Below are 15,986 nucleotides of genomic sequence, written 5' to 3'. Positions count from 1 at the left end.
GTTACTAAATTCACTCATTTCCGAGCAGAAATGGGACAAAATACAGGTATACCTCGATTTAGTGGACATTTCAGTTTTCGAAATGTCTATAAAATCGAATTTTACGTAAAATCTAAGCAAAATTTTTTATTTAATTTTTATGTAAATTTTATACCAAAATGTACTAAAACATATAGAAACTGCATGAAATTTGAGTTTTCGATAAAAGGCTCGAAGTTTTTGGCATATATTAGTAATTGTCGCTAAATAATGAATAAACCACTATCTCGCTATTTTGCTGCGATCAAAAACTTTTGTCTCCAAAACTATGTATGGTTGATTTAAAAGCCAATTTTTTGAGCAATGGATATACACTATGACGTTATTTGCATAAATGTCCCAAAAAAATGAAAAAGTTCATAAATTCTTCTAGGGATCCCATCTGAACTTCCTCAAGGGGTTCCTTCGGAAATTGAGAGGTTCGTGAGAAGCACTTGATAGAGCGTGGTTACTAGTTGTGCTGTATTTGCCGAACGATTTTTCTATATGATTAGTGTAGGTTTGTGCCGAGTATTGTGTTGTTCTTGGTTGTGCATGCATCACTCATTGTGTTGTTCTTTGCTGAGTATTGTGTTGTTCTTTACAGAGAAGAACATTAATCAAGACAATTAGATGATTGGCAATGAACCACAAAAACCCCACAACAATTGGTGAGATCTTTCCAATATTATTTATTTATAAATACTTCTATTTCAGTATACAGTCAACTTTCGGTCGTTGGGCTACGTTTAGGTGGGCTACGTTTTAACTGGGCGCCCGTTAGGTGGGCTATAGCCCAGTTAAAATGAAGTCAAACGTCACTTTTTGACGTGAAGCATGATTTGTCAAGGTTAGTAGCCCTGAATCTCTATTGTTAGAGATTATTTGACAGCTCAAAACTCAGCCCACCTAGTGAAAGTCTTTCACTAACTGGGCTACGAGTTTAGTGCAACGAACGAAAGTTGACTGTATTTACTTTATAACTGCATATAAGTTTAAAATTCGCTATTTTCAACATCCTTTCATCTATTGGAAGATGCTTCAGTTCTGGGCTCTTTCTAAGTTGATGAAGGGATTTATAAATGCTTGCAAGGACTTGGCCAGGTGTGTGGAGCTGAGTGAGTCTATGACATTGTAGATAGTAGCGACATCATCAATGTCAATAGAAATTGTAGTATTCCGTCTGTCCGCCAGCGCCGCTAACAACATAATGCCTGGTTTGTTTTGGTCTCTCCTGTCCGCTCTTTTCCCGCCCAGAACAAGGTCTCTATGCACACAGGTATGCATCAGTCGGTAAAGATAATAATCATCACAATGTGCGATGGCAAAGGTATGGCTTACACTATCTATCATAAGTGCAATACACTACAATCCCTCCTTTTCAATAAAAATGCGAAAACGGTTACTACTTCTATATGTAATATGACACGGAGTCTTAGTATATTAAATATACTCTTTTTAAACATTCAAGATAGTTCTATTCACTTTAATGTTCGTGAAGTTGTTACTTCGCTTGATATGTTCGCTAAGTCCACTGTATTATTCGTTGCATGCTAAACTACCATTGTAGGAAATTCCCAACACTCTCCAATAACTATGTCTAGCTTTACTGAACTTTTTCCTATTATTTTTACTTCAATGTATTCTATCAACATTACTGATTGCTGATAGAACATCTATTTCCGCTTCAGGTTAAATTAAACATTCTGTTCTTTAATTGCTGCATTTCTCCCCGTTTCCAATTACATCATATTATTCCTATAATTCTCCACATAGTGAAGAACAAGTCCTTATTTGAGAAAGTGATACTCTAGGAATGTGCTCACTTACCCCCGGGTTTGGAAATCCAAAAGAAGGAACAATTGATAGGCTCACAATGTTCAACCAAACATCTCAAATACTACACGTCACCTGAAAATAGTTTGACAACGCTGATATGCTGCTCCACAACCGTGATACGAAAATACGACTCAATCACAATAACTACACCACACTGACCATCTAACAGTTAGCTTGCCCAACCTTTAGTCGTCGGTATCTGTGACATGAAACATTTTATCATCGAAGCTACCGTTACTAACGAGCAATGGATAAAACAAAGAAGAGAAACGTCAAAATTGGAACATTCGATTTGCTGTCGTCCCCATAGCTCCCCAATCGATCAGGAGACCTGTCAAAATGACAAGAATGGCCATTCTGGATATACTCAGGACTCCCCAACCGTTACAACGCAATTTGTTTGAATGTTACTCCATTCCACTTGTCGAAATACGCCTCTACAAAACCCAACGTTTCAGATTGTTTCAGAGAACCAGCAAAAATGGCTGACGCAAAAATGGGCTAGCTATGCGCTGCCCAACTCATAGCTTTCCGGAACTCACTGCCAATGCTAATGTAGTGAAAAAAAAGCGAATTTTTTTTTTCAACGTGTTGTAATACAACAGCGCGATCACTCGAGAAATAGGAATCTTCTTATCTAGGGCCTGTTACTCCATTTAAGCATAAAGACTTCAGTGCTTAGTCTGAACCGATTAGTGGAACAGTAGGGTTTTTAATAATGTCTGGCATCTCCATCATTGAACCTTCCGTTCAAGCTTTAGAGATAAACCCTAATACCCATTCATCTGTTCGTCATACAACTTGAGTGTAATTCTCATAGTACCATCTCTGAATATGATAACAAAACAATCCCAAATATAGCTTTCATATGGAAGAACAGGTATGTCGTGGCGCCGCTTAACTGAGCGTCGCACAACTAAGTCACATCGCGATCCATCTTGTCACACTTCCTGAATTATGTCGAAGGCACTGCGCATCCTTCCCATTGTTTTCAGCACACTTGTTGTAGCACTTGAAGACCGAGGAGGAAAAGCAGGTTTTATTCAACGTCAGTCCTAATATAACTTTCAACAGCGCTACCTTCAGTTTCGCTACCACTAGCGTGCGCAGGGTTCTTGCTTAGGGGGGGCACTATAATAATGGTGCAATATATGTATGATCATGGTGCCCAATAGAATGATGGTGTTACACGTAATATGAATTCCCAAATAGGGGTTTCAACATGTTGTGGTGCCAACATCACCAAGTAGTACTTCATATTGGGATTCTAGAGAAGGCTTCGGATGGTAATGATTTCAAGGCAATACGAAACTTAAATATGAAGTCATTATCTCGACTCTTATAAAATTTTATAAACGTATCAAATACAATGGAGAATATCTAGAAAATTATCAATTATAGAAAAAAAATATTGTCTTTGTGAAAGAATTTTGATCCTAGACAATTAATGATGCTAGGAGAATGTCAGAACTCCTAGATAGAACATTTTGATCGGAATCCTTATTGCAATCTACAGAGATTCCTCCAGGATTTCTCCAAATATTCGTGCATGAGTTCCTCCAGGAATTCCCTCAAAAAATCTTCCAATAATTCCTTCAGAAATTCCTCCAGGAAGTCTCATACATTTCTCCAGAAATTCCTCAAATAATTCCTCCAGGAATTCCTCCAGTAAATACTCCAGGAATTCTTCCAAAATTCCTCCAGGAATTCCGCCTGAAATTTCTTCTAGGAAAACCCCACTTGAAATGTCTGCCCCCAATATTTTCACCAGGGATTCCTACAGGAGTTGCCCCACGGAATCCCCCAGAAAATCCTAAAGGAATTTCTGAAGAATATCTTCCTGGAATTCCTTGAGAAATTCCTCCAGGAGTTCCTTCAGAAAATTCTCAACGAATTTCTTCAGGAATTCCTTCAGGGATTCATCCATGAATCATTTCAAAAAAATCCTTCTTAAATTCCTTAACAAATCCCTCCAGAAATTTCTCGAAAAATAACGCCAGAAATTCCTACAGGAATTCCTCAACAGAAAAAATCCTTCAAGAATTCCTCATGAAATTCCTCCAGGGATTTCTCCAGAAAATCCTCTAGGGAATTTCAGCCAGAATTTCTCCAGAGAATCCTAAAAGAATGTCTCCCGGAACTCTTCCAAAAATTTCGCGAGGAATCTCTACAGGAAATCCTCCACAGATTCCTCCAGTAGTTTCTCCAGGATTTTTCCAGGATTTTTTTCAGGAATTCTACAGGTATTCCATAATGAATTTCTTCTGAAACTCCTCCAGATATTCCTTTAGAAATTCCTCGAGGGGTTCCTTCAGACATTTCTTTAGAAATTCCTCCAATATGCAACCAGTGATTTCTTTCAGGAATCCCTCCACGGATTCCTGCAGAAAATCCTAAAGGAATTTCTTCCAAAACTCTTCCAGGAATACCTCCAAGCAATCCTCTAGGAATTTCTTAAGGATTTTTTCCAAAAATTTCTTAAGGAATTTCTCCAGGGATTCATTACTGAATTTCTTCAGAAATTCCTCAGAAACTTCTTCCAGAAATTCCTCCAGGAATTCCTCGAGGAGTTCTTTCAGACATTTCTCCAGGAAACCTCATATATTTCTCCAGAAATTCTTCAAATAAATCCCCCAGGAACTCCTCCAGTAAATACTCTTAAAATTCCTCCAGAGATCTCTCCTGACATTTTTCTAGGAAAACTCCTGAATGTCTGTCTGTCAGAATTCCCCCAATATTTCCTCCACGGATGCCTCCATATCATGCTAAAGGAATTTCTCACGGAACTCTTCCAGGTATTCCTCAAGAATTTTCTCCAAGGATTTTTCCATGGATTCCTTCAGGGATTTCTCAAACAATTTCATCAGAAATTCCTTCATGGATTTCTTCAGATATTCCACAAAAAATCCTCCAGAAATTCCACCAGGAATTCTTTCAGAAATTTGTCGAGGAAGAACTCCAGAAATTCCTCCAGCAGTTCCTCCAGGCATTCCTCCAGAAAATCCTCTAGAAATTTCTGCCTGAGTTCCCTAAGAATGTCTCCCGGAACCCTTCCAAGAATTCCTCGAGGAATTCCGCAAGGAAGTTGTCCAGCAAATCCTCCACGGATTCCTTCAGGAATTTCTTCAGGATTTTTTCCAGCAATTTATCCAAGAATTCCTGCAGGAATTCATTCATTAATTTCTTCAGAAATTCCTCAAAAAATTCCACCAGGTATTCGTTCAGAATTTGCCCGAGAAGTTCCAGCAGACATTCCTCCAGAAATTCCTCCGAGATGCCTCCAGAGATTTCTCCCCGAAATTCATCCATGGACTCCACCAGAAAATCCTAAAGTAATTTCACCCGAAACTCTTCCAGGATTTCCGGGAGTTCTTCGAATGAGAAATTCCACCAGGGAATCCTCCACGGAATCCCCTAGGAATTTCTCCAGGATTTTTTTTCCTGAAATTTCTTCAGGAATTCCTCCAGGGATGCAATAATTTATATCTTCAGAAATTCCTCCAGATATTCCTTCAGAAATTCCTCGAGAAGTTTCTTCAGGCATTCCTCCATTAATTTTCTAGGAAGCCTCATATATTTCACCAGAAATTCCTCAAATAATTCCTCTGGTAAATACTCCAATAATTCCTCCAGAGATTCCTCCTGAAATTTTCTTTTAGGAATGACTGTCAGAATTCCTACAATATTTCATCTAGGGATTCCTCCAAGAATTGATCCTTGCATTCCTCCAGATAATCCTAAATGAAACGGAACTCTTCCAGGTATTCCTCCTAGAATTCCTCGAAAAATTCCCCCATGGATTCCTCCAGGAAATTCTCAAGGCATTTCTTCAGGAATTCCTCCGAGGATTCATTCATGAATTTCTTCAGAAATTCCGCAAAAATTCCTCCGCAAAAATTCTTTCAGAAATTTCTTAAGGAAGAGCGCCAGAAATTCTACCAGGAACTCCTCCAGGGATTCCTCTAAAAAATCCTCTGGGAATTTTCACCAGAACTACAGGGATTTCTCCTTGCATTCCTCAAAGAATTCCTCAAGAACTTTTTCTGCAGGGATTCGTTAAAAATTTCTTCAGAAATTCTTTAAAAAATCCTGCAGAAATTCCTCCAGAAATTTCTCGAGGAGTTCCTTCAGAAATTTCTCCATGGAGCCTCATATATTTCTCCAGAATTTCCCCAAATAATTTCTCCAGTAAATACTCCAGAAATTTCTTCAGAATTACCTCCAGGAATTCCTCCAGAATTACCCCCAGGAATTCCTCCAGAGATTCCTCATGAAATTTCTTCTAGAAAAAATCCTTTAGGAATGTCTGCCAGAATTTCTTCAATATTTCCTCCCGGGATTCTTCAAGGAATCGCTCTACAAATTCCTCCAGAAAATCCTAAAGGAATTTCTCCATGAACTCTTCCAGGAACTCCTCCTGGAATTTCTCGAGCAAATCTTCCATGGATTCCTCTAGGACATTCTACAGGAAATTCTCAAGGACTTCTTCAGTGATTCATTCCTTCAACGATTTATTCATGAATTTCTTCAAAAATTCATCCAGAAATACCTCCAGGAAATACTCCAGAAAATCCTCTAGGAATTTCTGTCAGAATTCCTCCAGAGAATCTTAAAGGAATGTTTCCCAGAACCCTTCCAAGAATTCCTTAAGGGATACCTCCATGGGTTCCTTCAGGAATTTCTCCAGGATTTTTTTCAGGAATTCCTTCAGAAATTCCTCCCTACATGGATTCCACCAGAAATTTCTCAAGGCATCCATCCAGGGATTTTTCCAGGAAATCCATCACGGAATCCTCCACATAATCCTAAATCAATTTCTCCTAAAACTCTTCTAGCAATTCCTCCAGGGATACTTCCATGGAATCCTCATGAAATACCTCCAGGGATTGCTGCCGGAATTCCTACAGAAAGTTCTCTAAGAATTTCTGCCAGAATTCCTCCAATATTGTCTGCAGGGATTCTTCCAGAAATTCCTCGACTAATTCCTCCAGAAAATCCTAAAATAACTTCTTCCGGATCTTTTCCGGGAATTTCTCTAGGAATTCCTCCAGAGATTTCTTCATGGATCCCTCCGAAATTTCTTCGGGAATTCATCCATGAGTTTCTTCAGAAATTTCTCAAAAAAATCCTTTATTAATTCCTCGAGGACATTCCTCCAGGAAGCTTTAAACATTTGTCCAGAAATTCCTTAAAGAAGTCATCCAGGAATTTCTCTAGTTATTTCTCTAAGAATTCATAAATGAATTCCCCCAAAAAAATCTGGAGGAATTTATCCTGAAATACCTCCCGGAATGCAAACATGGGTTCTCCCAGAAATTTCTCCAGAGATTCCTGAAGAAAATCATCCAGGAATTTCTCCAGGAATGTTTCGCAAAAAATACCTCAAAGAATTCTTTCGGGAATTCCTCCAGAAATTACTCCATTCATCCCTTCAAAAATTTCTTCGGTAATTCCATCTTGAATTTCTACAGGGATTCCTCCAGGAATTTCTGCAAGGATACCTTTTTTTTATTTTTTTTTTTATTCCTTGTTGGGTATCTAAGTCACTGCGACCAGTTGATACCTTAAGGAATTCCTGCTCGGATTGCTCCAGAAAATCCTGAAGAAATTTCTTCCGGAACTCTTCCTGGAATTCCTCGTGAAATTTTTCCAGGGATTTCTACAGATTTTTTTTCAGGATTTTTTTTTCTGGAATTTTCCTAGGAAAATTTCTCTAGTTTTTGCTCCAGAAAAAATCTTCATGGATACCCCCAAGAATTCCTCTAGGTATTCCTCCAAGAGTCCATCCACGGATTTCTCCAGAAAAAAACTTTTCCCGAAACTGTTCCAGAAATTTTTCAAAGTATTCCTTCAGGAAATCCTCCAGATTTTTTTCCAGGAATTACTTCATTTTTTCAGGAATTTCTCCAGAAAAATCTTTAAGGATTCTTCCAGATTTTTTTCTAGGAATTTTCCAGGGATTCATCCTTGAATTCCTTCACAGATTCCTGCAGGAATCCCTCCTAGGATTACAGCAGGGATTTTTCCCGGATCTTTTCTGGGAATTTCTCTAGGAATTCCTTTAGGGACTTCTCCGTGGATTCCTCCAGGAGTTTCGTCGGGTATTCATCCAGGAGTCCATCCATGAGTTTCTTCAAAAATTACTCAAAAAATCCTTCATAAATTCCTCGAGGAGTTCCTCTAGACATCCCTCCGGGAAGCCTTAAATATTTGTCCAGAAATTTCATAAAGAATTTATTCAGGAATTTCTCTAGTTATTCCACCAAAAAAATCTTCAGGAATTTATCCAGAAATACATCCAGGAATTTCTCCAGGAATGTTTCGCAAAAAATTCCTCAAAAAATTCTTTCGGAAATTCCTCCAGGAACTCCTCCATTATTCCTGCAAAAATTCCTACGTTATTTCCATCTTGAATACCTTCGGGAATTTCTACAGAGATTCCTCCAGGAATTTCTGCAACGACTCCTAAATGAATACCTGGTCGGATTTCTCCAGAAAATCCTGAAGAAAATTTCTCCCGGAACTCTTCCAGGAATTCCTCGAGAAATTTCTCCAGGGATTTCTACAGACATTTTTTCAGGATTTTTTTTCAGGAATTTTTCAAGGAATCTTTCCGGAAATTTCTCCTGGGACAACTATAAAAATTTCTCTATTAATTGCTCAAGAAAATCATCTTAAAAATTCTTCATGGATTCCTCCAAGAATTCCTCTAGGTATTCCTACAAGAATTTATCCACGGTTTTCTCCAGAAAAAAAAAACTTCTCCTGGAACTGTTCCAGGGATTCTTCGAAAAATTTCATCAGGTATTCCCCAGGGATTCATCAATGATTTCTTTAGATATTCCTCAAAAATTCCTCTATGAATTCTTTTGCTCGAGGAGTTCCTTTAATCATTCCTTCAGGAAGCCGCAAATATTTTTCCAGAAATTTTTCAAAGACTTCCTTCAGGAAATCCTCCAGAAATTCTACAGGAATTACTACATTTTTTTTAGGAATTTCTCCAGAAAAACCTCTAGGGATTCTTCCAGAAGTTTCTCTAATAATTCTCCGGGGATTCATCCTTGAATTGCTTTACGGATTCCTTCAGGAATTCCTCCTAGGATTACAGCAGGGATTTCTCTAGGAATTTTTCCAAAGCTTTCTCTAGGATTTTCTCTATGAATGTCTCCAGGGATTCCTCCAAGTATTCCTCCTGAAAATCCTCCAGAAATTCTTCCAATGATTATTGAAATCATGCCTCCAGAAATTCCTCCAAGATTTTTTTCGCGGATTCTTCCAAAAATTCCTTCAGAAATGACTCCACTGATTCCTCCAGAAATTGCTCCACAAATTCCTCCAGAGATTTTTCCAGTTATTTCTGCAAGGATTCGTCATTGAATTCCTCGAGTAATTCTTCCACAAATTCATGCAGGATTTTTTTCCCAAAAAATCCTTCAGGAATTCATCCTGGAATTCCTCCATGAATTATTTCATGGATTCCTTCATAGATTCCTTCTGTTACCCCTCCAGTGTTTCATCCTGTTATTCCTTCACGGATTCCTTCAGGAATTCCTCCAGGGATTACATCAGGGATTTCTCCAGAATTTCTCATAGCTTCCTCCAGGAAATCTTCTAGAAACTCCTCCAAATGTCCCTCCAGATATTTCCTCAGGGATTCCTGCAGAAATTCCTCCGGACATTCTTCCAGAAGTTCCTCCAGGAATTCTTACAAGGAAACCTCCAGGCATTCTTCCAAGGATTCCTTCAGGAATGCCTTCAGAGAATCCTCCAGAAATTCTTCCAGGAATTTCTCCAGGGTTTCTTCCAGGAATGCCTCCAGAGTTTACTCCAGGGGTTCGTTAATGAGCCCCTGCTGGAAGTCTTCCAGAAATTTGTCCAGGAGTTTTTCGAAATATTTCTTCACAAATTCCTCCATAAATTCTTTCACGAATTCCTCTGCGGATTCCCCCAGGAAATTCTTCAAGGATTCCTTTAGAAATGCCTCCAGGGAATTCCTTCAATAATTTTTACAGCAATTCCTTTAGTAGTTCCTCCTGCAAATTCTACAGGAATTTCTCTAGACTCCTCTTCCAGTTTTCGAGAGCTACGTTCAAGAATTCTTTCAAGCACTTTTTCAGTAATTCCTTCAGGGATTCCTCCAGAAAGTCCTTCAAGGATTCCTCCTGAAATTTCTCCAGGGATTTCTCCTGGAATGCCTTCACGGATTACTACAGATATACGCCACGATTACGCATTGAAAGCTTTAGTAATGCATAAAATTTAACGATGGTGCATTATATCGCAATTAGACACATATTTGATTCAAAGATGGTGCGTGAGATGGTGCCTGGATGATTCTGTGAACATCATGGTGGTGCATGGAGTGAATGATGTATGTATGGTGCATTAGCTATGATTCTGTTATACTCGTCATGTTTCATATTAAGGTGCACATGCAATTCGTGCAAAGGGGCAGCAAACTCAATGTGACACAGAAATCAACATGTTCCAGGTACGTGGAATACTAATTTGTATGCGGAATGCCAAAATGGTGCATAAAATTCAAATGTAATGGTATAATGAATGCCAAAATGGTACATGAAAAGCTTTGAAGAAGGCGTATGATGCTAGTGTGCTGCATTAGTTGTCGCCGTTATTCAAAGATTATCAACATGTTGCATGGTTAGGTGCACGAATTGCAAAAATGGTGCATAGAATACAAAATAAAAGTATTTTATGTGATGCTCACAACATAATGGTGCATCAGATGCCTAGATGATATAATAAATGCTGAAATGGTGCTTGGAAAACTTTGATGGTGCATTAAATTTAATGATGGTGCATATCAGTATGATGCATTTGATTTCTAGTTGTTTAAAAGATAGTGCATGAGATAAGCATAATGCGTGGATACCTAGTTCATTCTGTAGACGCTTTGAATATGGTGCTGACATCACTGATTAGTTAAAAGATGGTGCGTGAGATTAGCCTAAAAATGATTCTGAGAACATCATGGGTGTGCATGAGATACTAAGATATTGTATGTGTCAATGGTCAATGGTGCACCATGGCTCAGTGATTCTCAACATTGCGTGGTAAGATCCAAGGTGCAAGAATTGCAAAAATGGTGCATATAATTTTTTATAGAAGGGGGGGCAAGTGCCCCCCCTTGCCCCCCCCCCCCCTGTGCACGCTAGTGTTCGCTACCAAGCTTGCTGGTCGCAGTGACTTAGATATCCAACAAGGAATAAAATAAAAAAGCTTGCTGAAACACTTCAATGCATTAACTTCCAAGTCTATAGAATCAAACAAGCTCCGGATGTACTCTCAGAATGCTTGTCTGAAGATTACAACATCCTTCAGAACACCATTGCTATTTTGAAAATCAATTGCAAAACTTCATGAAACGTCTGAATCAGCTACCGTTTCATTGAATGCACTTGTTAATTCGTTCAACCCACCGGAAGTTGCCCGGTCGGCCATCACCGTGGTCAACCATCACCATTGACGCTTTGAACAACAAGCGAGCCCCCTCCAACGTGTTACATAAAACACAACAGCACGACTGACAAAAGATTAAGAAAAATCTCACTCCTCCACTCTTCAGCCTCTTCTTAGAGTTTGCAAACCATGCAAAACCCACACTATTCAGTGCAATTTGACTACTGACACAAAAAACATGCTCATCCAAATGAAAAGCGAAAACGCCTACATCATCCAACAAGCTGTAAAACGCAGAACAATCAGTCCTTTCTACTACCATTTCGTCAATGCTTACAACATTACTTCGATTGAAAACCTCTTGTAATCCCAACGCGTCACATCATTCCTCAAAACAAAATCTCATGAAGCAAAGTTGACATTGTTTGCAATGGTAACCGAAAATCCCTTATTTGTTCCTTTTCTTGACATGAAGAAGAAGTCTTCGTCTCAGCTCCGTGCTCCTCTTTCACATGCACACTTATTGGTTTCCCTCCAACTGACCTTCCTTTTTTTTTCCTGTCACATGAGTCACATGACAAGCACGAAGCCACAATCTATACCTAAAATCAAGGGACTGGTCCTGATGAATATCCGCACATTAATAGCTTCGACCACTAGAGCCATACGAAGATCAAAATTAGTACACGATGATATTAACCAGCTGCTCCCTATTTCTCCAGCCTATCAACAACGTCTGTCACTGATCGACCTCTTCTTTTACATCTCCCATCTTGTCTTCATTATGATAGAGTATGGGACACAGTCAAATACCCTGGTCCGTATTAATTCACTAATGTCTCTGTTTCGCACTTCAACAATCCTACTTCTCAACATCGAATGTGTTTCACATGTAAAGTAAGAAACAAAACCCCACTCACACCCTTTTTGATCCAATTGGGAATCCACCATAATCAGCTTCATCAAGAATCAGCGCCACTACCCCATTCAGTTACTGCAAACCAATCACTACTACGCTACCGTTCTACGCCCAATTGTCCCATGTTATATGGCAATCCCATATAACATGGGACAATTATGCGTATAACGGCAGTACGTAACGCCGAAAACCAAGTACAGTAGACATTCGCTCGGTGAAAACTCCTCAACTACAATATGCTTTTTAACCATGTTGACAGTCTAGTCTGTCTATCCTTCCAAGTCTAAGACTCGAGCGCATGTCACTCGATCCCGCTATCAAAAATCCCGGCCGCCACAAATCCTACCTAGAGGCAATATAATCATCGGATACCCTTATCGTAGTCCACGAAGCGTTATCATTTTGGCACTTTTTTTCTACTGTGGGAGCCAACAATTTACTTGCTTTGGTTCGTATCGGGGAAGCTATCATGTTCACACAGCATCTTCTACAGTACAACTGTCGCGCTACTATTTCTGAACACTCGCTTAAAGCGCTACTCACTTGTTAGCGAATCCCGAGCACCCCCAAAGATGCTCTGCACAATGTGACCAATTCTCTGACAACCTCTTCTAAGAGCAAAACAGAGAACACATCATAAATGAAAACTAAATTACTCATACAGTTGTCAACTGATTTCTTTCCTCCGTAATCTACGCAAATAGCGTGCAACATCGAAATCAAAGCAAATACCCGCATCAATACCAAAACGAAACTCTACTTCAGGAACGCCAAGTTGGCAATCTAGATATCATTTTCTTTTGCTTTCCTATTCTACAGTGGTATACGCTACGCTACGTCATACACTGTTTCTAACCTTCACATCAAAACACGAACGAATAACCCTCGGCATTAACTATTCGTTTCAATCTCGGTCCACAGAGGAAAAACCATGTTCCTATTTTTTCATTCCATCATTGAATCAGAATCCTTTCGATTCTCAACTCTAGGCACATCAGTTTCCAGTAACAATATCTACATGTCTTTCAATGCTGTTACATGGAGAATTGCACCAATTCTCGCATACACATACAGCAAATCCTCAGGACTTCCAACAATTTCACCTCAAGCTTTGGTTCCAGGAGAATTCTAGCGCATTGGATTACCGACAGGGAGTGCGTTCAATGTTGCTCAACAGGAGTAATATCATTTAATTTTGTATGGCGAAAAGCATCAAAACTCGAATTTCTCGAAATGAAAAGCTTTTACCGAAAAAATATTTGGTAGGCACCAAACCGGTCATCATTGTGCACAACCGCTACCAAATATTTTTTCGAATAATGTGTTTCACTTCGAGAAATACGCCATTAGATGCTATTCGCCATACAATATTTTTGCGATTTACTTTTAGCGATCTTTCGCGCATAGAAGCTAGCGCCACATTGGTCGATGCGGAGAGTAGGAAAACAGTCAAAGCATTTAATTCATTCTCGCATTTCACCTCAAGCTTTGATTCCAGGAGAATGAATTAACTACATCGGCTGTTTTCCTACTCTCCGCATCGACCAATGTGGCGCTAGCTTCTATGCGCGAAAAATCGCTAAAAGTAAATCGCAAAAATATTGTACGGCGAATAGCATCTAAAGGCAAATTTATCGAAGTGGAATACATTATTCGGGAAAATATTTGGTAGTGGCTGTGCACAATGGTGGCTACTATTAAGCCTACCAAATATTTTTTCAGTAAAAGCTTTCTATTTCAAGTAATTCAAGTTTAGATGCTTTTCACCATACAAAATTAAATGGATTTACTCCTGCTGATCAACTGTGGGTGTGCGCCAAGCGGGTAGTCCATTCTAGCGCAATGGACTACCCGCTTTGCGCGCAGCCACAGTTGATCAGCAGGAGTAAATCAATTTAATTTTGTATGGCGAAATGCATCTAAACTTGAATTACTTGAAATACAAAGCTTTTCCCGAAAAAATATTAGGTAGGCTTAATAGTGGTCACCATTGTGCACAACCACTACCGAATATTTTTTCGAATAATGTGTTCCACTTTGAAGAATTTTCCTTTAGATGGTATTCGCCATACAATATTTTTGCGATTTACTTTTAGCGATTTTTCGCGCATAGAAGCTAGCGCCACATTGTTCGATACGGAGAGTAGGAAAACAGCCGATGTAGTTAATTCATTCTCACATTTCACCTCAAGCTTTGATTCCAGGAGAATTCTAGTGCAATGGACTACCCGCTTGGTGCACACCCACAGTTGATCAGCAGGAGTAAATCCATTTTATTTTGTATGGTGAAAAGCATCTAAACTTAAATTACTTGAAATAGAAAGCTTTTACTGAAAAAATATTTGGTAGGCTTAATTTGTGCACAACCACTACCGAATATTTTTTCGAATAATGTATTCCGCTTCGATAAATTTGCCTTTAGATGGTATTCGCCATACAATATTTTTGCGATTTACTTTTAGCGATTTTTCGCGCATAGAAGCTAGCGCCACATTGGTCGATGCGGAGAGTAGGAAAACAGCCGATGTAGTTGATTAATTCTCGCATTTCATACACGGGAAATCCTACTGATTTCCGCCAACTCCTTGGGAAACACTGTTTCCCTCGAACTTTGCTCCCATGGAGAATTCTTTCCAATTCTCGCAACTTATTCTGGGAAAATCCTGTAGATTCTCGCCAACGCCATGAGAATCACTCTGATTCTCGCAAAGTTCGAACCCACACCACGGAGAATTCTTCTCAATTCTCGCGTCCGGCAACAACTTGCATTTGAGTTCGGATGTTCCACAAAGAATTCCTCTGAATTCTCGCATCTCCAAACACATCTGAATTTAATTATCGTAGTGGAAATCCATTATAACCACTTTACAAACTGGACCACCAACCATTCGTTTTCACTGGTTGTATTTATATTTACCTCCTTTTTTATCCTCGTCGCCAGGTTGTAGTATTCCGTCCGTCCGCCAGCGCCGCTAACAACATAATGCCTGGTTTGTTTTGGTCTCTCCTGTCCGCTCTTTTCCCGCCCAGAACAAGGTCTCTATGCACACAGGTATGCATCAGTCGGTAAAGATAATAATCATCACAATGTGCGATGGCAAAGGTATGGCTTACACTATCTATCATAAGTGCAATACACTACAGAAATATTCAACTTTGCAACTCCATCCAAGATTTGTGCAAGTATTCATGCTATGCTATGCTATGCTATGCTATGATTAGTGTAGGTTTGTGCCGTTATCTGCTCGATCGCCTTTTGTTGCAACTCTGGGGTGTTAAATGAAATTAAGAAAACCCAGAATTCTCAAATTTATTACGACGGTCTCCGAATAAAATTTCCCACATCAAATCATCATGTTACAGAATATTTCAGAAAATCTTCCATGTGTTCCTTCAGAAGAGTCACAAAGAATTTTTCAACGAAATTTGGCAAGATTTGCTTCACCAATTCCTCCATGACTTTTCACAAATCGTTTCAGAGATTGTTCGAGAAATTCGCACAGGGATTACTTCAGAAATTATTTTGATTATTTATTCATTAACTTCTCTAGGCATTCGTTCAAGACCCAAGTAACCACGAGGCACTATAATTCACCTGGAGGCGAATATAATTCTATTGAGGGACTGACAGACTCTATAATGGCCGCTTAATAGGGAATGTTTTGGAGATTTCTATAGAAAATCTACCAAGAATTCTTCGGAAATTCTTCTATTCTATTTTTGTTTGCGGAAACTTGTCCGAGTATTCGGCCAAAAAATCCTTCATGGATTCTTTCAAAAAATATTTCTA

This window comes from Aedes albopictus, chromosome 1, assembly GCF_035046485.1.
Source record: "Aedes albopictus strain Foshan chromosome 1, AalbF5, whole genome shotgun sequence".
Classification (NCBI taxonomy): Eukaryota; Metazoa; Arthropoda; class Insecta; order Diptera; family Culicidae; genus Aedes; species Aedes albopictus.
Note: the sequence above shows the minus strand (reverse complement) of the source record.